The sequence below is a fragment of the Panulirus ornatus genome, chromosome 14, assembly GCF_036320965.1.
Source record: "Panulirus ornatus isolate Po-2019 chromosome 14, ASM3632096v1, whole genome shotgun sequence".
Classification (NCBI taxonomy): domain Eukaryota; kingdom Metazoa; phylum Arthropoda; class Malacostraca; order Decapoda; family Palinuridae; genus Panulirus; species Panulirus ornatus.
This window is the reverse complement of record NC_092237.1, coordinates 51,407,981-51,434,450: the sequence shown is the minus strand read 5'-3', so window position 1 is coordinate 51,434,450 and position 26,470 is coordinate 51,407,981. Positions and strand designations below refer to the sequence as shown.

General features: G+C 45.7%; 1 protein-coding gene across 1 annotated transcript in view; it reads right to left on the bottom strand.

Annotated features, from left to right (window-relative positions):
- Window positions 1-26,470, bottom strand: part of LOC139753410 (pyrokinin-1 receptor-like) — a 432,787-nt gene that overhangs the window by 261,630 nt on the left and 144,687 nt on the right. Inside the window, 2 exon segments of the mRNA XM_071669882.1 lie at window positions 1,371-1,621; window positions 21,990-22,157. The gene's annotated coding sequence lies outside the window, so the exon portion shown is untranslated.

The window sequence follows — 26,470 nt, the reverse complement described above, 5'->3', positions numbered from 1 at the left end:
CCTCCTCACTTAACATAGATTTCTTACATTATTCCTTCACCTTCGCTTTTATTTCTCTGATATTTTGCCGACTGTCGACAGATATGGGGATTTTTACATAGAGCGAGAGAGAATGGGTTCAATGCCACCTTCACACGGTCTTTCTCATACTCAAAGTTTCATCCAATTCAACAACTCGTTACGTGGCTTATGCTAATTCTTTTTTCCCCCCAACAATACCCCGGCAGTCAACCTCTGCTTTCCCAGTGACACTGATTTCGATTATCTAAACTGTCTTCTGTTCTTGATCCTCAACATCTAGAGGCGGGGGCTTTCCGCCATCAACATCTCTCGAGATAGAGAGTCTATTCGCCTGGCTCAGCACAATCTGGTTCAGCCAATACAACACTGTATTTGGCGTGTTATTACCCCCACCCCCCTACACCACACTGTAGATCCAGCCCTCACTCTGAGACCCTCACACTTACCTTCCCTCACCATCCAGTCTAAGGACAGATTAATCAGCCATCCGGATTTATACAGACGTATGCAAGGTTTCCTGTGTAATTCATACGCGTGATTATAACTTGTGATTACAATTTGTATGTTACGGGGAGAGAGTTTTACACTCGTTTTGCCCATGTCTTTACTCCTGTGTGTTCACACACACACACACACACACACACACATCAGACGAAACTAGGTCTGTGTGTGTGTGTTTGTTTATGTATGCACGTGTCTGTGTGTGTGTGCTTGTTTATGTAAGTATGCACGTGTATGTGTGTCTGTGTTTGTGCATGTAAAAATGCACGTGTGTGTGTGTGTGTGTGTGTGTGTGTGTGTGTGTGTGTGTGTGTGTGTGTGTGTACGTAGGTGTTTGAACTACAGTAAGTATTATGAGCACATTTGACATATGAGTAAGACACCCAACATTTCAAATCAGTGAGATCAAACTACTCACAAGAGATCTTCACATAAACCTACACCAAAGATCAGAGAATATCTACAAGTGAAACACTGTAGAATACTGTCCCGAAGATCTATTATAAAAACAATAATAATAAAAAAAATAAACGAAGATAACAGATACTGATATCTGGAAAAAAGATATCAGAATCAACATAGATTCCCTACCATCATTAATGTTAAATGACTACGCAAAAAAAAAAAAAAAAAGAATTGTTTTGCCTCATTATAAATCAAACCGTCCCAATAATATCAACCCGATCCTTCATTAAGACCATTGTCAGATAATGAACTGCCTCCTTTTGATTGCTTATCTGTCAGTATCAGGTAACATCATGTGAAGTTTCCTCGTTATTTACACGAACAAAAAGGTGCCGGTATAAGTGTCGAGGTCCAACAATAAATGAAATGAGATTCACACTTACCTGCGAGACGATTGAGGCCCCCCCGCACGGTGGAGAGAAAGAGTGGTGTTGGATCCCCTTTGGGGGTGAGTGGAGACAGCAAACTGGGTTCACAAGCGAGATCGAACCACCTTACGAGAAAGAGCTCTGCTCCTCACCTCGATCAGTTCACATCATCACCAGCAGGTGGCTTTAGCTATCGAGTCGACACTAAGAAGGTTTTTTTTCCTCTGTCTTTGTTCTCGAGTTCCGTGAGAGCGTCTGTATGAGATCTAGAAGGAAGAAAAAGACACATGTACTTCCCAAGACACGATATGCACATCATCGCATACTTTCTGGCCTCTGAGAACAGAGGACAATAATGTGCTATTTCTAGACTGTAATTGTTCTCTTGTTTGCTCAATCATCGATTGTGTGTCCAGTTCCTCCACTGTTCATCCCCCCCCCCCCCCCCCACACTCACGCAAGTGGCCACTGTCATTAACATTCTATTGCCTTTAAAAAACAAAAAAAAAGGAACATCACGTGCTTGTGTTTCTTCGTTTAGCTCAGTGCACCATCACAAAGTGTTCCTCTACCCACACTGAACACAAGACTGGACACCGGTGCACCTGTTTTAAGTCATTTTGGTACAGTTCCTCTCTAATTTCTTTTATTCTGAATCGTTTCAGTCAGTTCCATTTCGTTCGTTTTGTTCTCATCTTCCCAGGTATGACTTAAGTCTAGGAAGATGGCGTTGAGGAGGGATGGTGGGAGTTGGCGTGGTGGGAGTTGGCGTGGGGGATGTGTTGACATGGTGACATTCGTCATGGGCTAAGACCCCGCTTGAGGAGGAGCCATGTACACGCTCAGACCATCGTCATACACAAACTTGTGAACCTGACGTACACTTCTGTACCCTGCGTCATGTACCTCCTGTATCCGTGGGGGGTGTACCTCCTGTACCTGTCCGATGTACCTTGCTGCACCCCTGTGTGCTGTACCCCTCTGTAACTGTAGGTGTTTTTGTACCCCCTTTGTGCCTCTGTGGTGTACCTCGTGTGCTTTTGTGTCTCCTATCACAGCCTCCTATCGTCCCCTATCACTGCCTCCTATCGTCCACTATCACTGCCTCCTATCGTCCTCTATCACTGCCTCCTATCGTCCACTATCACTGCCTCCTATCGTCCCCTATCACCGCCTCCTATCATTCCCTATCACCACATCCTATCGTTCCCTACCACTGCCTCCTATTGTCCCCTATCACTGCCTCCTATCGTCCCCTATCACAGCCTCCTATCGTCCACTATCACTGCCTCCTATCGTACCCTATCACTGCCTCCTATCGTCCCCTATCACCGCCTCCTATCATTCCCTATCACCACATCCTATCGTACTCTATCACAGCCTCCTATCGTTCCCTATCACTGCCTCCTATTGTCCCCTATCACTGCCTCCTATCGTCCCCTATCACAGCCTCCTATCGTCCCCTATCACAGCCTCCTATCGTCCCCGATCACTGCCTCCTATCGTGCCCTATCACTGCCTCCTATCGTCCCCTATCACTGCCTCCTATCGTCCCCTATCACAGCCTCCTATCGTCCCCTATCACTGCCTCCTATCGTCCCCTATCACAGCCTCCTATCGTCCCCTATCACTGCCTCCTATCGTCCCCTATCACTGCCTCCTATCGTCCCCTATCACAGCCTCCTATCATTCCCTATCACCACATCCTATCGTACCCTATCACAGCCTCCAATCGTTCCCTATCACCACATCCTATCGTCCCCTATCACTGCCTCCTATCGTCCCCTATCACAGCCTCCTATCATTCCCTATCACCACATCCTATCGTCCCCTATCACTGCCTCCTATCGTCCCCTATCACTGCCTCCTATCGTCCCCTATCACCGCCTCCTATCATTCCCTATCACCACATCCTATCGTTCCCTATCACTGCCTCCTATCGTCCCCTATCACTGCCTCCTATCGTCCCCTATCACCACATCCTATCGTTCCCTATCACTGCCTCCTATCGTCCCCTATCACAGCCTCCTATCGTCCCCTATCACTGCCTCCTATCGTCCCCTATCACTGCCTCCTATCGTCCCCTATCACTGCCTCCTATCTTCCCCTATCACAGCCTTCTATCGTCCCCTATCACAGCCTCCTATCGTCCCCTATCACTGCCTCCTATCGTCCCCTATCACTGCCTCCTATCGTCCCCTATCACAGCCTCCTGTCGTCCCCTATCACTGCCTCCTATCGTACCCTATCACTGCCTCCTATCGTCCTCTATCACCGCCTCCTGTCATTCCCTATCACCACATCCTATCGTTCCCTATCACCACATCCTATCGTCCCCTATCACAGCCTCCTATCGTCCCCTATCACAGCCTCCTATCGTCCCCTATCACCACATCCTATCGTCCCCTATCACCACATCCTATCGTCCCCTATCACAGCCTCCTATCGTACCCTATCACTGCCTCCTATCGTCCTCTATCACCGCCTCCTGTCATTCCCTATCACCACATCCTATCGTTCCCTATCACCACATCCTATCGTCCCCTATCACAGCCTCCTATCGTCCCCTATCACAGCCTCCTATCGTCCCCTATCACAGCCTCCTATCGTCCCCTATCACCACATCCTATCGTCCCCTATCACAGCCTCCTATCGTCCCCTATCACAGCCTCCTATCGTCCCCTATCACAGCCTCCTATCGTCCCCTATCACCACATCCTATCGTCCCCTATCACCACATCCTATCGTCCCCTATCACAGCCTCCTATCGTCCCCTATCACAGCCTCCTATCGTCCCCTATCACAGCCTCCTATCGTCCCCTATCACCACATCCTATCGTCCCCTATCACAGCCTCCTATCGTCCCCTATCACAGCCTCCTATCGTCCCCTATCACAGCTTCCTATCGTCCCCTATCACCACATCCTATCGTCCCCTATCACCACATCCTATCGTCCCCTATCACAGCCTCCTATCGTACCCTATCACTGCCTCCTATCGTCCTCTATCACCGCCTCCTGTCATTCCCTATCACCACATCCTATCGTTCCCTATCACCACATCCTATCGTCCCCTATCACAGCCTCCTATCGTCCCCTATCACCACATCCTATCGTCCCCTATCACCACATCCTATCGTTCCTCTCTCCGCCTCCTATCGTACCGTTCGTCCACACTCGTCACTCGACCTAATCCCTTAATCACCCTACCAAGTTCTCAATACAGCTCTAAACCACATTCACACGACGATTACTCTATATTCATTGTCCCACGAGGCAAAAAAAAAAAAAAAAAGAAAATAATAAAAACTAATCACTAATAATAATAAATGATAAATAAAACACTTATAATAATAAATACTAATAACTGCAACAATCTGAAGCCCAATCAATACGATTCGTTTTTAACAAACGGCTGAGATTGGGGTGTGTGTGTGTGTGGGTGTGGGTGTGGGTGGGTGGGTGGGTGGGTGTGGGTGGGTGGGTGGGTGTGTGTGGTGTGTGTGGTGTGTGTGTGTGTATGTGTGTGTGTGGGTGGGTGGGTGGGTGTGTGTGGTGTGTGGTGTGTGTGTGTGTGTGTGTGTTTCGCCCCAGTCAACAACCCTTTCCAATCACACGCGTCCCCATCGCTTTACACACCCACATCTAAATCCTCTTTTAACACTGACGACAGATTCAAATACACCTTTTTATTATATCTAAGCTTCGTCTTACACACATATCTATCTTATCTTTTATCAAGATCATTTCTCTCCAGTGACCCCAGTATCGTAATGTGACCCCAGTCTCGTAATGTGACCCCAGTCTCGTAATGTGACCCCAGTCTCGTAATGTGACCCGTCTCGTGTCTCGTAACGTGACCCCAGTCTCGTGTCTCGTAATGTGACCCCAGTCTCGTAATGTGACCCGTCTCGTGTCTCGTAACGTGACCCCAGTCTCGTGTCTCGTAATGTGACCCCAGTCTCGTAACGTGACCCCAGTCTCGTGTCTCGTAATGTGACCCCAGTCTCGTGTCTCGTAATGTGACCCCAGTCTCGTGTCTCGTAATGGCTGTCTGTTCGGCTGTCAGCCCTCAGCCAATCCCTACTGTTCACCTTCCGTTCGGGACCAGTCGATAAATGGATACCTGGCTTATGCTTTAGAGAGAGAGAGAGAGAGAGAGAGAGAGAGAGAGAGAGAGAGAGAGAGAGAGTGGTGTTTCTTTAAGGTGACTGTTTCTATTTCTGACTTAGAACAACAAAAATGTACAAGAAACTTCTTCAATTCTGTCGTTGAAAAGGAAAAAAAAAAAAAAGACAACATCTGTTAGAGTTACGAAACCTTAAAAGATCATATTTGCATATCAAAACAGCCAGGCAAATTTCACATCTTTCGTTTCGTCGAAAGAAGCACCGACTTCGTCAGGCAAATTTCACATTGCCATTCCGGCAGTCCCGCTAAATTACTTGAATTCCTTCCTTTTGTTGCAAATATTCCCTGGTATTTACACTATACACAACCGGATACACAAGCGAAACACAACGGATCCGTTATCTGCTGTGTCCTTTGTAAATAAAATCCGTATTTACAGACGCATATCAAAACGCAGCCATCCGGATTGCTGGGTTAGGTAATCTCTCATTACAAGAACCCTGGCTTTGTTGCTGACGCTGTACAAGCGCAGTTGCTTGCCAGCTAATTAGTTCGCTGATAATGTTTCGGCGTTATTCCTACTGTGCGCACTGTGCATGTATGTATGTATGTATGTATGTATGTGTATACGTGTGTGTGTGTGTGTGTGTGTGTGTGTATTTCTCGTACCTTCCTCCCGTCTTCTACTGTACACCTCACTACTCCTTTTCAAACGCCGTCCACACCACCCTCTCGTCTCCATCACTTGCGATTCAACTTCCTCATTCCACCAACCACTACCCGTTCTCATATATCCACATCGCACCTTCCGCGTACCACACACTTTAGCCAGACACTTAAGAACCACTTAATACCTTCCACTCCTCTTCCTCTTCCCTATTTTCATTTACTCTCTCCCTAAGGCAATCCTCACGCAATCCCTCTTGGAATCTGTACACACACACGTCTTTTTTTAAGCTCGCTCATTTCAACTGGTTCTTCCACACACACACACACACACACACACACACACACACACACACACACACACACACACGCGTCATTTCCTCTTTTCCCAAAACCACCACAAACATTTTGACACTTTCGCCACTTGGTAATGATTAGACATTGCATCTGTCAACCCTTTCAGCACGTTCACATCTAACAAACTTTCCCTTTGCACAACCCTGTCCATTTCTACGGAATCCAATATCATCCGATGATCCTCACTCGGCTCATCCACGCCTATCTCCGAGCACATCTTTTTTTTTCTTAAATGATTCCAATCCACATTCCCTTTTCGGCACACACCTCGAAAAGCTTTTCCCCAAGTTTGAGTTAACTCTTGAGGACCCCCATGCCGCCTAACGATATCCCCAGCTGCCAAACTGACCCACTCATGCATTCGGACTTGATCACCAAGATTTCTTCCCTTGCATCAAGACATCTAAAGTACTTACTCAGCTCCTTACACTAAAAAAACAAGCACTGCTTTCTTCTCCACTCCTCTCACGGCCAGGTACATAAGCACTAACAATCAGCAAAACCCTCAGTCCACTGTTGCTCACAACAGTCTTAGTATCACTTCTTAATTCTCTTTGACACAGTCTCACACCTCGTCCATCCCTCTTCATCAGCGGTGCCACCCGATCCCTCACTCTTCCATCATACTAACTCCTAACTTTACCCCCTGAAGAACATTCCCGAACCAATTAACCCCTTTCCCTTCACTTTTCACTCAGGACCGAAACATACAAGTTCCTATCATCACACAGAACCCATACCTCTCTCTCTCTCTCTCTCTCTCTCTCTCTCTCTCTCTCTCTCTCTATCTCTCTCTCTCTCTCTCTCTCTCTCTCTCTATATATATATATATATATATATATATATATTTTTTTTTTTTTTTCAAACTATTCGCCATTTCCCGCGTTAGCGAGGTAGCGTTAAGAACAGAGGACTGGGCCTTTTTCAGAATATCCTCACCTGGCCCCCTCTGTTCCTTCTTTTGGAAAAAAAAAAAAAAGAACAAGTTCGAGGCTGAACCTTCCTTTTGTTCCTGTTCTTGGAAGGTGATAATACAAAAAGAGAAGCGTCACAGCTCTTCCCTCCCTTCCTCCCTCCTCTCAGTCACTTACGACACGCAGAGATGACGTCATTATATTTTGAAGGACTGCGGAATGTGTTAGATGATAGGTGGATGGATGATTTGTGTTTTGGACGATGTGGCATGCAGAGTGAGGGAGGCATGACGAATAATATGTGAAAAGAGAGGAGGTACTGGAAGCCTTGCATGAGATAAAGTGTGGCAAAACGACAGGAATGGATGGGATTTCAGGTGAGATTTTCGAGACAGGAGAATGACAGCGCTGTTAATTCGTGAATTATGATACCAATCGTTTGTAGGGAACCATATTGTGTGCCTGCGGACTGGCAGAATGTAAATATAGCGCCTAAGACAAGGAGGATCAAAGGGAATGCTTGAATTACAGAGGTATAAGTACGTTGAGAGAACACCTGGTGATGTGTGTGTGGACGAGTGATGACAGAGAGGGTGGTGACTTGCTGAGGACATCCGAGGGGGAAGAAGGAGTAGAGGGTGTGTGGACCAGGCGTTTGTTCTGAAGAATTTACGTGAGAAATTTGTGTGAATTATATCAAGGAGGAGAGAGAGAGAGAGAGAGAGAGAGAGAGAGAGAGAGAGAGAGAGAGAGAGAGAGAGAGAGAGAGAGAGGCCTCGTGGAAGGTGATACGGATAAATGAGGTCCATGAAAAGTTGTTAAATGTAGCGAAGAGTTTTATCCAGGAGAGCAAAGACGTGTGTGCGAATAATGAGGAGGAGGGGGGCGGTTGCCAGCGAAGGCGGGCCTGCGTCAAGGACGTGTAATGTCACCTTGAAAAGCTGGAAAGAGACTGTGAACACAAAGTCGGGAGTAACAGTGGAAAGAGTAAGGTAAATGAGGTGCAGCAGGAGGGCGTGACAAGCTGTGTGTAAGTTGGAATGGGGGAGGACCTGGGAGAAGTGGAGTGCTTTAGGGATCTGGGAATGGACGAGGCACTGGATGGAACCATGGAAACTAAAGTGAGTCATGTGGTGAAGGAGGAGGCTAAGGCTCTGGATGCAATACGGAGCATGTGGAAAGAGAGGTCATTGTCTGTAAGGCGGAAAGATGGGTATGTTTGAAGGTATAGCACTTCCGACAGTGTTGCATGAATGCGGGTCTTCTGGCGACGAAAGAAAAAGAAAGGAAAAGGATAGACATGCTGGAGATGACACGTCTGAGACCCTAGTGTTGTGCAGGATAATGCTGTATGGAATAATAGCATATTGGAGAGATATGATGGTCAAGTCAAGTCTGATTGAGAGGGCCAACCAGGGTGTGCTAAAGTGGTTCAAACGTATGGCGAGGATGAGTGAAAAAAGACTAAAAAGGATCCCCGTGTTGGAAATGAAGGAAGTAAGGGAGAACACCACGGAGGAGATAGGAGGAGGGAATGAAAGAGGCTTTGGGGCATCAAAGCCTCAACATTCTGGAGGGTGAGAGGCGTGCGCGGGACTAAATGAATTGGATCGATGTAGCACACGGGGGAGGGGGGGGGGGGGGGTTGATGCGCGCTCAGTGACGTAAACAAGAACATATGAAGCGATAAAGACACACCATATTCTATTGGGCTTCGCTGTGGATGGCTATACTCCGGCTCCAATACATTACACAAGACAGTTAGTGAGAGGATGTATGCAAATGAGACAACTGAATGTTTTTATGTCGGTAAGAAGGTATGTATATATATATATATATATATATATATATATATATGTGTGTGTGTGTGTGTGTGTGTGTGTGTGTGTGTGTGTGTGTGTGTGTTCCCTTTGTCTTGCCTCCCACACAACCCCTGGGCCAAAGTATAAAAATTTGAGATTAAATCGGGTTAACCCTCACGTCAGCGTTTAAGGATTTTTCGCCACAGGATTTTTATTCTCGCCAACATTTCTGCCAAAATGATTGCGAAAACAAATTTTAGAACTGTGGGCTGTGAAATCTTCGATATTGTCAGGAATTTCTATTCCCTAAAGCTCACCGGAATGTATTCAATTCCCCTTTTTGCCCCTAAAATGATGAGAAAAGACCTTAGGTCAAGTATTCATACAGACGAACACTGTCTACTGGAAGAAGTAATCACAGATCGTATATTCAGACGATTTTCCAACTCTCTACTCGTGATCTGTTACGCATATTGGTATACCCTAGAGATGGTATACTCCCTACCTATCATACGTCATACACCCTAATCTATCAACGAGAGCATACCCCACCTCACCCACGACGCGAATGATGTATTGATAAAATTACACAACTGAAGACTCTGGTGCCATGTGGCATAACATACAACAGCATACGTAGACGGTAGTATACTTCCTTCCCACGATATACCACATCCTCCAGCATACCACACAAATGAAGTCATCCTCAGTAATCATACACATATATGACAACATACACTGTTATAAAGCCAGTACAGGAGCTACTGTCCTGCACCAGTCTCGCCACCATCACCTCCTCCCACTGGAGATCCCTCGTCCCTGGGTTGCAGCCACAACCACATCGAACCCCTCCAAGTTCTTACAAGCCGCCGTAGTAAGAGTCTCATCCCCTCATCAGACGAGGTACTAGGGCGAGGTACAGGGTTGATACAGACGCTGTACTGGGCCGTGGTACAGCGTTAGTACAGATGCTGTACTGGGGCGAAACCCACTTCACCATCCTGGGGCATCATCAGCATTGCCAAACGAATTCCAAAAAGACAGGAGAAAATATTCTGATCTTTGGCTACAACCGAATCATGACAGATAAGACTAGTCGCTGCATCTGGCCAGGGAACACGCGAACCACAAAGTGATTTCCGCAGGGCCAATCATCGTTCCCTGCTTACTCACGAAGGACCAGACACTGACCTGTCCTCCGCCGAATGATTTCCCAACAACGAAGGTTTGTAGTTTTGCACACGAATCACGATAAGACTAATTCACACTTCCTTCTTTTGGAGACAATTTGCGATGGATGAATGAATCAAACTTCCGTCCTTGATATAAGTGAAACCAAAGTTTGACCTGATGATCGCCAAATAACTTCCAGGTCACTAAAGAGTGATCTGTACTTTTAAATATATACAGGGAGAACCAAACACTATTTTCTTCCGTTTCAAACACCTTACGACGACACAAAACGTCACCCTATCCTCTCCCCGCTCGCCTCCACCCACAGAATGAACTGCAGTGACAAAGGCGAACTGGTTCTGTGAGGGATAATCAGCGACCTTCAAACTACGACTCTGACATTTTCGAAAACCTTACGCGTCAATCCTAAAAAAAATATTCTCTACTTTTTTCTCAACAACTTGTGACGGATTAAACAACTTGTTGCTGTCCTTCATGAAACAACTAGCAATGGATGTGAGCGTGTTCAAAAACCCTTTGCATCAGGAAACCTTTTTTTTTTTTCTGTACTTCCAAACTTATACAGTTTCGCACTCGCTCAAATATAAGCTGCACGAACGTGCTCGTGCATTTCAGGGAGAGAGAGAGAGAGAGAGAGAGAGAGAGAGAGAGAGAGAGAGAGAGAGAGAGAGAGAGAGAAGAGAGAGAGAGAGAGAGAATCCTGGCTCCATGATTCTTTGACGTTCAAACCAAGAATTTCAACTCGGATCATGAGAAACACCTCGTCATATCTGCTCTTAAGATTTTTTTTAATTCCTCGCTTGACGTGTTCGGCCCTTGCTGGAGGACACATTCAGCGATGGTCTTTACATATTTACCTTAAAAACCCGGGTGTGAGTGACGCTGGAAGCGCTGGTCGTCCTCCCAAAGCCCTCCCTGGAGAGACGCAGGATAGCTGGGGGATCGTTACTGCGTTCTTATCCCTACGAGCGTCACGAACACGACATAATCCTTCCGCCCCATCGCCTGGAAACACCCAGAGGGAGTCATTCCAGGTACCAATTGTGTTGCTGTCTCCCTGGAACGCTCGACGTCGAAGAACAATAAGAATAAAGGAAAGAGAGGTAGAGGAGAGTCAAGAGAACCAAGGAAAGACCGGGAATCTCTCCCATTAACATCTAAAACTTTGGGGTGAGGTCAAATAGCTTTTGGCTTCCCCTCTCCCCTTCAACAGTATTGAAAACGTATGAAATGGCTTTGCAACAAGAGCTGGGAGGAACACCACATTACGTTCAGAAATAGACGAAATGACCATCTTAACCTCGGGGTCTACGAGTGACACTATTTGCGCCTCAGTAGTCAGAGAGAGAGAGAGAGAGAGAGAGAGAGAGAGAGAGAGAGAGAGAGAGAGAGAGAGAAGCCTCAAGCCATCTCTTTTCCTGTATGTTTCCCCATCTCTTCTGCTTATCACAAACATCTTTCTCGACAGGACCCCCGCCAGAGGGAGCCGGGCGTCTCCTGTTTGCATTTCATTTGCATTCCTCTCTATTCATGACGGCAGTTTCGAACCTTTATCAAAATCTCCCAGAATGTCCAGTTTTCTTCCAGTGTGCTGCTGTGTTCCGTGTCAACAGCCGAGGTGGGCATTGTCTACAGAGGGACGAGTCATTCCCCTCTCGTGGCCTCGGTGCCACAACACTTATATCCGACGACCGCGAGTCCAATTAAATCTCGAGACCCGAGTCTATCTACGCTTCAGTTACCTATTACTGTGGCTTTGTCTGAAAGTCTATATCGGGCTAATGGCCCTGTTTATCTTCTCTGTATGCTCTGCAAAGGAGTTCCAGTGATGAGGGAAAGGAAATTTCCATTTTGAGTTGAAATTTCGTTTTTCTTTTTTTTCATAGCATTTTAAGCAAAGTTCGCTTATATATATATATATATATATATATATATATATATATATATATATATATATATATATATACATATATATATATATATATATATATATATATATATATATATATATATATATATATATATATATATATATATATATATTGCCTCGGTAACTTACTCTCTTCTCTTTTTTTTCCTCGTACTAATTGGAGCGGGAGCTGGAAATCCTTTCTTTCGTGTATCATTTCAAAAAAAAAAAAATGAACAGAGGAAGGAACCGAGCGAAGATTTTTCTCTTTTTTTTGTCAATGGTTCAGTCGTCTGTTCCTAACGCTACCTCGCTACGGTGGCAAACGGCGAACAGACACGACAGCAAAGTGATCTACGTTGTAACATCACAGCAAAACGAGTGGTGTCATTTAATCTAGAATTTCGAAGGCCACTCGATAACCTCTTGTGTCACAGATTACGAGCAAAAACTGGTCAGAAAACTGGTCGAGTGGCCACAAACAACGATCAACGGTCTAAAGCCTCAGAATGGTTATACGTATGAAGTGGCGTGCCACGGGGATCACTCTTGGGACCGGTGATCTTTCTCATATATATATCAGTGATACTGACAGTGGGACGCGCTGTAATATATCGAAATTCGCCGATGACACTAAGCTAGGAAGACAGATCAACGACAGAAAGTGATCGTCTGCACGTGGAAGACGAAGACAAAGATACACTGGACACGTAGATGGCAAATGATTTCTGACAGACATACAGACAGGAAACACACAAAAATATACACTTACATCCACAAACACACGGACAATTACATAAAATGGATCACATTTAAGAACAAACACACAGTCATAGGCACACAGGTACACAAATGTACAAATAGATACATACACACACGCACACACACACACACATGCGCAGGCATACAACATGCACACAAAATTCAAGATAACAAGCAAGGATACACATACAGGGAAGCACGCACAAAAATACATATTTACAAATACACACACACACACACACACACACACACACACACACAAATGCAAACACAAAAACACATACTCACACGTACACAAACACATCCACATACACACATGTACGTACTAAAACGCACACACACACACACACACACACACACGTTTACGTAAATACACACACAAACACGCATATATCATGACGCACACACACACACACACACACACACACACACACACAGACACACACACACACACGAAGCAAACGACAATACATATGACTCTCTTGTTCTAATATCCGTTAAGTCACCGAGACCCCACCATCAGCGACACTCCACTGATCCTTCGATTGACAAAAGGCCACATATGCAAATCGAGAAAAGTCCACGATGCTTCACTCGTCGGAGAAATGTAACCTCCCTCCTTCCCACTTGTAAATCCCTGCAACACGAGTAGAATCGCTTTATAACCTAACCAGGGGACTTAACACAAGTTTTGGGAGGAAATTGCATGTGAAACTTATTTTCCAACGGTACGAAAAATGCCCTTTGATGACATGACATTCAGGATCACGGAAACGCCGAACAAATCGTGGTGGAAACGTGGAGCACTCGAGCACTAACCCGAGTTAAAACATGGGATTCTTGAACTCCTCCTTTCGCTTGGCAAGCGTCGGCGACTTCACTACTCCACCACCCAAAGTTAGGTTCGGCCAGTCCCCATGTAGCGAGGTGGGCGGGAGCCGAGGTATACCAGGCTCAAAGTGAAACCACTCTGCCCAAAAGCATTTTGGGGGCCGCTGGAAAGCTGCTCGCACAGCACCATTAAATTTACGCTCAGATTACCAGCAACTTAACTGTTTGTATCCGGTTCCAAACTTTTATGAACCGCGTTTTTTATTTGGCTTTTTTTTTCCTCGTGCCTCCATGACTTTGGCAAAGCACACACACACACACAATCACACACAAACACACTTGGCTTAGGTTGGTGTATGTGTGTGTCTACGAGAGTAAAACTCTCTCTCTCTCTCTCTCTCTCTCTCTCTCTCTCTCTCTCTCTCTCTCTCTCTCTCTCTCTCTCTCTAACACGCGAGGTAAATCACACTCACTCCAACACACAGACACCCACACAAAGAAGAAATGCCAGAGTCCAGAAATCTGCCCATCACTAAAAGACAGAAGAGTGAGGCGTGACCTTGTCACATAACCTTGAAGTTCTTAAACCACATTAATGAAGTAACATGAGGAAGGCCCCTAGCTACGAGCACCAGAAGACAGAACGCGAAGTAAGAAACTTGTTCAAAGAGAAGCAAAGGAGTCATTCCTTCACAGTACGAGAATGATGGACGAGTGGAAACCACTGAATAAGGAAATGATACAATGTGGACAGCAGCATCCAGAAGCTTAAAAAGTTGCCACGTTCGACTTAGAAAACAAAGAAATGGACAGACGCAATCATGAGAATTATTCACTAGTCACGTATGTCATAAATGACAGCACATTTCTAGAAGCATTATCATCGATTCGTTGTATTTCCATAGTGAAATTTAAGTGCGTGTCTTTTTTCGCAAAATAATAAATGGATGATTTTTTCTTTTTTTTGGTCTGTAATCTTGGGTCAAGTACCAGACCTCCAGTCGCTGGTCGAGCGTCAGTACCAGCTATGGTTCCTGTCACACCCGCACTAAACGACAGGTCAATCTCATTCCTGTGACAACCTCACAGCAGGAAACGAACTTTTGCTCGAGACTGTACATTGATATATATATATATATATATATATATATATATATATATATATATATATATATATATATATATATATATAATTGCGCTCCTGTAAGACGCCAAAATGTTTCTCAGGAGCTGGTAAAGGTACGTGTATACAGCATCATCAAACACAACTAAAGCCATGACGGCATCCACACATTGCCCCACCCCAGCCTGACCATCACGCACCTCCCTCACTACCTGCTGGTGTGATCCAAGGTCGTGATGCTGTGTACTCACTCCCGCTTATACATAACTCCATAGAAGAACAGTGAACAAGATAGAACGTCACTCGCTCCCCCAACACTCGCTACTCCCCTTCAAGGGTACCCTCAGCTTATGTCCCTCGTCCCCAACACTCGCTACACCCCGTAGAGTGTAGCCTCAGCTTATGTCCCTCGTCCCCAAACACTCGCTACACCCCGTAGAGTGTAGCCTCAGCTTATATCCCTCGTCCCCAAAAACTCACTACACCCCGTCAAGTGTAGCCTCAGCCAATGCCCCTCGTCCCCAACACTCGCTACACCCCGTCAAGTGTAGCCTCAGTCAATGTACTACGAACCCCCGACACTCGCAACACCTCGTCAAATGTCGCCACATAAACCACCTTAGCAGCCTGTAACCCACTGTAGCCCGCTGAGCATCCAGGGTCAGCCTCAACACGGCAAGTATCTGGTCAATATCACACGATTATCACGAGAAATATATACATATTCCAGTGATACCAGATAAAGCTATTCTTCGTGTGTACTCGAAGCACTGAATAATCAACAGCTAAAATACGATCTATCGCTTGAATCAAGACGTAAAGATTAACTAACGTTATTTTGACGTTTCCGAAAGGTATCCAAAGTATCATGCCATGTTCACAGCCTAGGTGATTCACGGATATCAAAGACGCAGTAATCACCCAGTGATCCTACCACCTACTTCCCTCCCTCGTTGGTTACCTGACCAACACACATTACGACCTATTGTAGTCACGACCTATATCCTACGACCCTCACACACGTGTAAACCCAAGCGAAGGTTAAACTCCCCCTCCTCTTCCCCTCCACCTTCAAAATCTCAGACCCATCAACAGAAACGAAACGCAAATCGTTTTTTATTAATTCACTAAAATCAAAGACGCACTTGAAGGCTTCCCACACTCTCACGATGCCATGGTACGTGTGTGAGACCACTCCCCCCACAACACATCAGTTGGGACAACGTGTCATCATTTCTCGTAAATAGGGAGGAATTCAAAAGGGAGAGCGAAAGAGGGACAGAAGCACTAAAATTCACAGCCCAGACGCACTTCAATCACGCGGGGTAAACCAGCACGCGGGAAGGCGACGACGCGGCTGGAGATGGAAGAGTTTATCGCGCTATGCAGAAGATCCAGGTGGACCGCGGTGATGGTGGCAGCAGCAGCAGCAGCAAGCAGCACCGGCCGCTCGACCTTCACTGCAGCGGAGACCGTGAGCAACTGGTGTTGGGTCGGACGCACGAACCCCGCCAGAGCTGCTACCACCAGCCCAGCCTAGCCACTGTAGTGACGCACGGAGGGGAACACCACGCAACACACCCCCGCCACCCGAACCCCCTGAAACACACACGATATTTCGAGTACATGTATACACATTATATATATATATATATATATATATATATATATATATATATATATATATATATAATATATATATATATATATATATATATCCTACGGACAGAAATTAGGCTGACTGAACTTTGCAATTAGATAAAATAAAAGTTATCTCAAGTAAATGATTAAATTTCGAGTTTTACCCACTCGTGTTCTGTGATGCTGGGACTAACCGTTGTCCAATATATTGTAGACTCGTTCCCTCAAGTTTTGGTCGCAGTCGAGGGTGACCACAGGGATGAGGGAGCTTGTAACAGGCTGGATTGCTCTTCGACACTTACGTGCACCTAATTTTCTAACGTCCCGTTGCAGCTTATATTTTGTCACTCACAAACCACTGAAAACACTGAAATGTCTTTTGATCTCCGGTCTTTGATTAAAGAGGAGAGAGAATAAGTCTGGTCACGGATCACTTCGCCAGGTAAACAAACTACCTCACTCACTGTCAACCGCTCGCCTCTCCTTAGTTGGCGAATTAGCTCTACTCTCGTCTGAATAATGAGGCCAACGCGCTTCCTCTTCTCACCGGAAGAATCATAATTACGTCTACGGTGTCCAGGTGCCATCGTAAGAGGCTAGTATGACCAAACCCATGGAGAGAAATTGAGTTTATTCTATGGTGAGGCGGTCGGTCACACTGAGGACACAATCACCGACTAACGCCATCGGCGTGTGGTGGCCACTAGTGGTACTACATAGTAAACACAATATCGTCCTCACTCAGTTAAGCTTCTTCCTGCCAAAAGAATTCGGAGGGCTGGATTACCTTCTGAGAGGAGCATATTTATATATATATATATATATATATATATATATATATATATATATATATATATGCGTGATTACCTATATGAAATTACCTATTTGTACTGTACGGAGAGAGGAAGTCCAACTCTCGTGTGGATCCATCTCGAACTGTTTCTACCATCACACATCTTTTTAGGCTTCTGTATGCTCTCTACATTCACGGTTTCTTTTCTCATTCTATGCCATTCGTCCACCGCTCTTACACTTTAGAAATACACCCTTTCATCATTTCCAACAAGTTATCTTGCTTAATATCATGGAGGCGGCGTCTGGTTATTGTATCCTTGCATCTTTCTAAAGAACAGTTCACTGGTTTAAGAACTTGGCACTCGTTACTCTTTCGTGTCCATTATACTCCTAAGGTGGAACTCTAGGCTACAGGTAAGGGACCCCGTCGACACTGGCGACAGATTAGGGACGATGTCGACTATGGCAACAGGTTAGGGACGACGTCGACTCTAGCAAGAGGTTAGGGTCGATGTCGACTCCCAAGTCCCTCACACAGATACCTGCAGCTCGTGTCTCGCTGAATGATAAACACAGCGATCTCTCCCTTCACCGTTTCCCACCCTTGTATCTTTGTATTTACTCAGGCTGTTTATCCAGGTTCCCTTGCATCTTAATGCAGTCCTCCTTCCTCATGATCGCGGCATCATCGGCAAACATTCAGGCAGTCATCCAAGCCTCATCGCATGTCATCCACCTTCGATCAAGAAAAGTAACGGTCCCAGAACAGAGACCTGTGGCATACCAGTGGTGACCTCAAGCTATTACGAGAAGGCTCCTCTGAATCGCGTCTCCTTTGTCCCCTTCCACTCAGATAATCTTTTATCCATCGATGTAATTACCCTCCTTAGTGTGTGTGTTGTGTGTGTGTGTGTGTGTGTGTGTGTGTGTGTGTGTGTGTGTGTGTGTGTGTTCCCATACTAGATGAGCGATGGAGAATAACAGCAGAATTGGGAATGAAGGCAGTATGACAAAAAGAGAAACACTGGGAGGGCGGGATGGAAGGCTAGCGACAGAAAAAAAAGAAAAGGAAATTAAAGCCGAAGAAACATACCAACAGACAGACAGACAGACAGACAAGCCTTAAACACATAGCAAAACAAGAGCAGACAGAGACGGGCCTTCAGAAACAGATGGAAAGAGGACAGACAAGGATCTTCGTCCAGATGGTGGGAGAGCGTCATTTGCTCCCCCCGAGAAGAAGAAATATTTATATATCCTGAACAAAACCTCGAATAATGAGGACCCACTCGAAAAGCAATACAGAAGTGAGCACAAAGGAGTTTCTCAAGTCGCCCTTTGGCTAAAGTGAACCACTCGAGGAGGTTCGCCACACTTGAGCCACTTGGAAAGTTCGCGTTGCGTTGTTCATTCTTTTTCTTTTTTTTTTTTACTACGAAATCCAAGACTGTGGCATCTTAACAATGCTCCAGCAGGGAAATCTATTCATTAGTTTCAACCGAGTATCAATGTTTATTCGTATTTCATGTGGATTCACTGGTCTATTCACGACTCACTATATCATCTTCATAGTTTCTGAGTACAAGTGAAGCTTTTCACACCATCATGTGACTCAAGAGAGTTGAACTGGTTCATTATGTAGCCTTAAAAGGAAACGAGGGGACACGAGTCGGTTGCCAGTGTCATTCATGTCACCTTCCACATGTTCTCTCCAAGTACGTCCTCTCTCTTCTCTCTCTCTCTCTCTCTCTCTCTCTCTCTCTCTCTCTCTCTCTCTCTCTCTCTCTCTCTCTCTCCGCTGTCCGTCTTTGAGTCAGTTTGTACATTTTTGTACGATGCAGACAAGTCAACCGGTTTAAAGACGAAACTAACCTCTGAATAAACTAGTATTTAACTAGAAAACTGCCAGTTATGGCCAAGTCATCTTATCTCACCCGTACGGAGAGGAACTGATCGCCAAATAAAGGGATTTACCAGCACTCTGGCGTTGGGAAAGCGTCATTTCCTCGCGGGCTCTGCCCCCATAGGGTGGGTAACTCCCTATGGACTAAATCTCTTGCAATACAGACCACTGGAATCCCCAGGTAGTGTCGAGACAAATGAGCCGCAATGATAGAGTATCCGCTACCTTACGTATGGTCCCTTGAGGGTTCCATCCCTTCATTTCTCAGTGAGGTAGAGTGTCTGATCCTAATAGTACATCAGTTTTAAGACATTTCAAGACTGCTTCTCCCGTGTAGGTTTGGAAGGGATTTTCTGGTACCTCGTAGTGGGCTTTTGTGTGTGTGTGTGCGTGTGTGTATGTACTAACCAGTCTGTAATCATCTACTAGTACAGCGTGAGGAGGAAGGTTCTACTCTCGTGTGTGTGTGCGACGACGGGGAGTGTTTTACACTCGTGTTGTATATTACTTGTCTGTACGAGTTTCTGTACGCTTTTCGATGTTTATCATAAATGTGTATGTTTGTGGTCTTTGGCGCATAAAACACACACACACACACACACACACACTATCAACACCATTAACATGTCATGCAGTTGCCACCAAAACAAAATATGCTTCATTACTATGGAAAATTGCTATGACTGGATGAGGTTGTAAATCTAAGGGTTAAGGATTCTACTCAAAGATGAGAGTATATCATCATCTATCGACTGTAGCTAGAAATTGGAACCGATTCAGTATCCTGTATCCCCAAGGCCGAGGGGAGCAAGAATATTTAGTTCTATAAATCATAAATGGATTCATATAAGTGGTAATTAGATTTAAGAAGGAGAGTGAGGGAAGAGGGTTACGTGTGGCTTATAGTCAGGAGAGAGAAAGATCAATGGTTTGATAAGGGATGAAACATCACACCCTAAGGTCAGGAGAAATCATTCAAAACAGGATCAGAAGCTCACCAGGAGGAGGAGGAGGATCGAAAAAAAATCTCACTGTGGAATCAAATCATTTATCACAACATCTCATGAGATCTGAAAGGAAATTAGGTGAATCAAGCAATACATATAATGAGAAAGCAGAGGCTTGAGCAGAGGATCGAGTGGGTTAAAAGGGATTCAGAACGAACGAGTTAAATGGTTTAATCTCCGAATGCATTCAGGAAAACAGAAACAGGAGTGAGTGACCATAATTAGAGACCAGTGGCTGGAGGTAATCGAGGGCAGAGAGAACAAAGGAGAATGAGAGAGACTCGTAATGAGAAACGGAGCAGAAACGCCCGAAGCTGTGTACAACTGACGCCGGAAAAGGACGACGAGACATTTACATACATGGAATGATTAAGCAAAGCTGCTGAGAGACCATCATGCACTGTTAGAGACAGAGAATGATGAGGGAGGGAGACGCACCATCTGATTGATGGAAAGCCTGAAAAGAAAAACAAAACAAAGCAGAATGAATGAAAGATTGATGGGTGTGGGAAAACCCTCTGAGGAAGGGTGGGAGTAAGGGAGGAGGAAGACATTTAGAAGGGGAGGGAGTTCTAACGGGAGAACGTGCATGATTTAGATGAAGGGCTGGTCGAGTGCAGGGCGGGACACAGGTAAGTGAGGGAGTCTGTGGTTATAGGTGAATGGATCTGGAGGTCCGGGTTCTTCTCTCCTTTTTTCAAGAGATGCGCTGGTGTCCTTTTACTGGAAAGAGTGCAGGATATTTAGATATAGAGGTTACGTAATGGTTTAGGTGTTGGGAGGATGTGGATTGCAGGAGTGTTGAGGGAAATATGTTCATTGCTCGCAAGATATTAGTCATTCGACTCGCTAACAAAGATATATATATATATATATATATATATATATATATATATATATATATATATATATATATATATATATATATATATATATGTGTGTGTGTGTGTGTGTGTGTGTGTGTGTGTGTGTGTGTAAAGCAGTCAGTGTCGCAAATACGTCTCTGCATCAAACTAACTCCGACATCAAACGCAGCAGCGACGAGGACAGCCAAGCAACACAAGACCATCAGTCCCCCACATACAGATCCACACGGGCTGTAGACAGACAGACAGCGATGCTGCAGACAGGGGGGAGTGTGACGACGCCACAACTGTAAACATAAACAGTGGTAAAAGGAGGAACGCTTGTGGGGGAGGGAAAAAAAAAGTGTGTGTTAGCCATACTGGGTCAGGTGGGAGTGCAAACACGGAAGGACATAATGGAACCCCTCTAGAGACAGTGGTATAATCTCTCCTCACCAGAAGGAGAGATGGAGGCTCGGCCTTTGGTCGAGACGGGGTTGATGGAGCTGGAAAGGATAGATGATTGGCAGCAGAGACGGAGATGTGAGTGTGTCCAATTCGACGAGGTGGGTATTAGGATGCCACTTCAGAAAACCGGTGGTACTGGATAATGATGTCTGTGGTTGGAATCGCAGGTTCATCCACTCAAGAGACCGCCATGATCGACCGCTGGTTCAGATTTCCTCGCAAAATCCACTCCACTACCGACTTGTTACCAGCCAGGCCCTAGATGACCCACTCGCCAGCATGCTTACCTTCAACACGACTCCTCCGTTTATGGCACACCTCGACTGCAGACCGTCCCACGCCACTGGCCCACTCCAGTTCCTTCCCTTGCCGTGTCCCCCCCACACCATCAGCCGAGTCCATCATCCATCGGGGAGGGGTGGCGAGGGGTCAGTCCGGCGGTGGCACGACGCGACCTGTTGTGTAACGTGGAGAAAAATATAAGGTGATCACTAGTCGACGAAACGTCGCTTGCTGGTGGTGGTGGTGTGTTACCTGACCCAGCAACGTCTATCTGTGTTGTAACGTTTATGAACACCTTTGCCAGTGACATCAGTTGAGGAGGTTATAACTATAAGACATTAATCTATTCTCCATGTGTGTGTGTGTGTGTGTGTGTGTCTCTCTCTCTGAACGCCAGTCATAACCGTGACACTTTCGAGGTTGATGTCCATACTTGTAGCTTCCGAGGGGCAGTAAACCCAAGTATCTTGTCCCCCGAGTGTGTTGAAGTTCTGGGAATCAAGGCTGACAGAGCCTGAGGGGGGAGAGTGTGGATGCATATCTAAGTTATGGGATCCACAACTGTACGAAGTGAGAGAGCTTTAGAGCGAAGACCATCAACTGGAAAAAGGCTTCCAGCCTCGCGTGCATGACTGCCAAGTTATTTTCCTCTCTCTCTCTCTCATTCGTAATTCACGTTCGCTGCTGAGGCAACCGACCCATGTGGAATGTGTGGGACGAGTTCATAAAATAGCTGATGCCAATTCAATATTTTTGTTTGTTTTTACTTTACAATATTTGAGCTTCGAGAATTTGCTCTTGTCAGTGGGCAGTGCTACGTGATAGCCTTGATGTTTCACTGACCCTTCTACGTGATGGTCTTGCACTGTCAGTGGCTAGTGCTATGCAATAGCCTGGCTCAAAGCCTACTCCACTTGCAACACACGTACGCCATGGAGTTGCTCTCATTTTTTTTGTGTGTTTTCCATAAACAAGATGATGTATGTTTCCGACCAGAGCATCCATCTTCAGTGTGGTGCCCCTGATGACCGAGAGGGAATAACACAACAGAGGGAAAACAGTCATATATATATCCCTGGGGATAGGGGAGAAAGAATACTTCCCACGTATTCCCTGCGTGTCGTAGAAGGCGACTAAAAGGGGAGGAAGCTGGGGGCTGGAAATCCTCTCCTCTCGTTTTTAATTTTTCCAAAAGAAGGAACAGAGAAGGGGGCCAAGTGAGGATATTCCCTCAAAGGCTCAGTCCTCTGTTCTTAACGCTACCTCGCTAACGCGGGAGATGGCGAACAGTATGAAAAATTTATATATATATATATATATATATATATATATATATATATATATATATATATATATATTGGAAAGTTCAGAAAGTCTTGTATTTCTATGAAGCCAAAACGATTCGCCCTTAGCACGTCCAGAGCATCGTGTGAAGGGAAGGATCTTTACCATCTGTCACTCGAAACTCACGCAAGATTTTCCCGTTTTAGACTACGCTTCTCACCCTCCGCCCTCAACACTAAGGGGGTAGAAAGGCTGGGTGGGGGAAAAGGTCCGCGGCTTTATTTACATAGCAAATGAGTTAATAATGTCCTGGGGTGATGTAGTAGTTGTGACGTCAGGTGCGACAGACCAAATGAGGTAAGGTTGGATAACTTACGCTAAATGGGATCAATAGACATCGCTGGTGACGTCTATTAAGAGTGGAACACGCCGCGGGTTAGAAAGGTGGGCAGCTGGTGCTCGAGGAGCGTCAGCCATGTACACGATGTGGTCAAGAGCCTCAGACATTTATATATACCTTTTGTTTGCCTCGACCATACGTGGTCAAGAGCCTCAGACATATTTTTGTTTACCTCGACCATATTGTCTCGTCTGGTTCGTTCCCATTCCTCTGGCCCGATCTGAAATACTGAATGTAGAAGTTCAGGATGGCGAATTTTTGCGAGAGAACAGGGTACGGAGAACAAGTATCTGGTACACTTGTGGTACTGGCTCTAAAGTTAATTTGGGAGATTCTTGGGGAAGAGAGCGAACACAAGTTAAAGACTCCCTCCCAACCATCCCTCCTGACTTGGTCAGCGGTACGAACTTTGGGCCAGCAAGTTTGTGGGTAGCTTGGAAGGACGAGGCGGTGATGCGACCCTCGAGACATCGATCCGGAAGAGTCAAAAAAGCTTTGGGAACTTGTGAAATCACCCTGATTTTTCTGTTCCCTCTTGGATGAGGTGGATTAAAACCTATGATGAGGGACAAGTTTGAGATCTTGATTCCCAGTGGGATCATGATAACACGAGCACTTCAGTCAATATTTTGCTAGGAATAAAAATATTAACCAAAATAACCCCGACTGTAAGGGAAGGTAAGCGGGCAACTGTGCTTCACAGACTCTCGCTACAACAGCGCCCAGGCCAGACCAGAGCTTCGCGTGGCAACACCCCGGTGTGGTTAACCGTCTCAAAGAGAAGTATGAGACAGATACAGCATCATGGAGACAAGGTGGTCCTTGGGTATGACGGACGGACGGACAGATCCCTGAAGAGGATGGCCTTTATCCTCAAAGATCAAGCCAAGGGCTGTGTGGTGTCATACCCAAGGTGTTGCCCTGTCGTGTTCGAAGGGCCATACCGTCACTGTTCATGGGATTAAGTACCCTCGAGTTACTCAGGTCATTAGATTACGAGTCATGAGACCTGACCGCGGCGGGTTAAGGTAAACACTCACCAGACGTGTGATGGGGAAAGGTGCCTCTTGGGTTCGAACAGGTAGCTCCTAAAGCTTCATCTTCCATCCCCTCCATCTTGCACCATCATCCGACTCCACGTATCCCGCGAATCCAGGAAGATCAATACGTATAAAAAGACGAGATGTAGGTTAACCCAGAGGGAGGCGAAGACGAATGGGGAATGGCAGAGTATGAGGGAGGATTAGCAGGAAGAGATGAAAGTGTGGCAAGTGCGTGGGGAGTGTGTGGGTGTGTATGTGTCGGGGGACGGCGCTAGACGATCCATCAACTCTGTCTACTGTAGGAGCTCCGTCAGTACATCCTTCGTAAGGGATGGAAGGCGCCAGACAGGCAGGATTGGGGGATTCGTTCATTCTGTCCATCTTGTCATCCTCTCACACGTTCGTACTCTCCCAAACGCCTCGGTGCTGTGGTACCCATGACCAATCTCTACCGTCGCAATCTATCCTTCACTACACTATCACTGTAGCACCGTCGTCCTAGGACACGACCATTACCACCCCATCACTGCACCACTTTTTTTTTCCGATCACTGTATTATTACCGTCGAGTTGGTACACCTTCAGGTCACAATTAGCCAGCCATTAACGAGAGCGAAGTCTAATCCACGTGCATCATTATCTCACCATGGTTACAGCTCTCGCTATACACCATTACTATCGTCTTAACGGCGAGGTGGTACCCATTACACTGTCATTACAGTGCCATTATCACCGACCCGCAACTCTCTCTCGCAAGGGTCTCGTGTATGTATATATATATATATATATATATATATATATATATATATATATATATATATATATATATATATATTATATATTTTATATTTATTTATTTTGCTTTGTCGCTGTCTCCCGCGTTTGCGAGGTAGCGCAAGGAAACAGACGAAAGAAATGGCCCAACCCACCCCCATACACATGTATATACACACACGTCCACACACGCAAATATACATACCTATACATCTCAATGTACACACATATATACACACACAGACACATACATATATACCCATGCACACAGTTCGCACTGTCTGCCTTTATTCATTCCCATCGCCACCTCGCCACACATGGAATACCATCCCCCTCCCCCCTCATGTGTGCGGGGTAGCGCTAGGAAGAGACAACAAAGGCCTCATTCGTTCACACTCAGTCTCTAGCTGTCATGCAATAATGCCCGAAACCACAGCTCCCTTTCCACATCCAGGCCCCACACAGCTTTCCATGGTTTACCCCAGACGCTTCACATGCCCTTGATTCAATCCACTGACAGCACGTCAACCCCGGTATACCACATCGATCCAATTCACTCTATTCCTTGCCCGCCTTTCACCCTCTTGCATGTTCAGGCCCCGATCACTCAAAATCTTTTTCACTCCATCTTTCCACCTCCAATTTGGTCTCCCACTTCTCCTCGTTCCCTCCACCTCCGACACATATATCCTCTTGGTCAATCTTTCCTCACTCATTCTCTCCATGTGCCCAAACCATTTCAAAACATCCTCTTCTGCTCTCTCAACCACGCTCTTTTTATTTCCATACATCTCTCTTACCCTTACATTACTTACTCGATCAAACCACCTCACACCACACATTGTCCTCAAACATCTCATTTCCAGCACATCCACCCCCTGCGAACAACTCCATCCATAGCCCACGCCTCGCAACCATACAACATTGTTGGAACCACTATTCCTTCAAACATACCCATTTTTGCTTTCCGAGATAATGTTCTCGA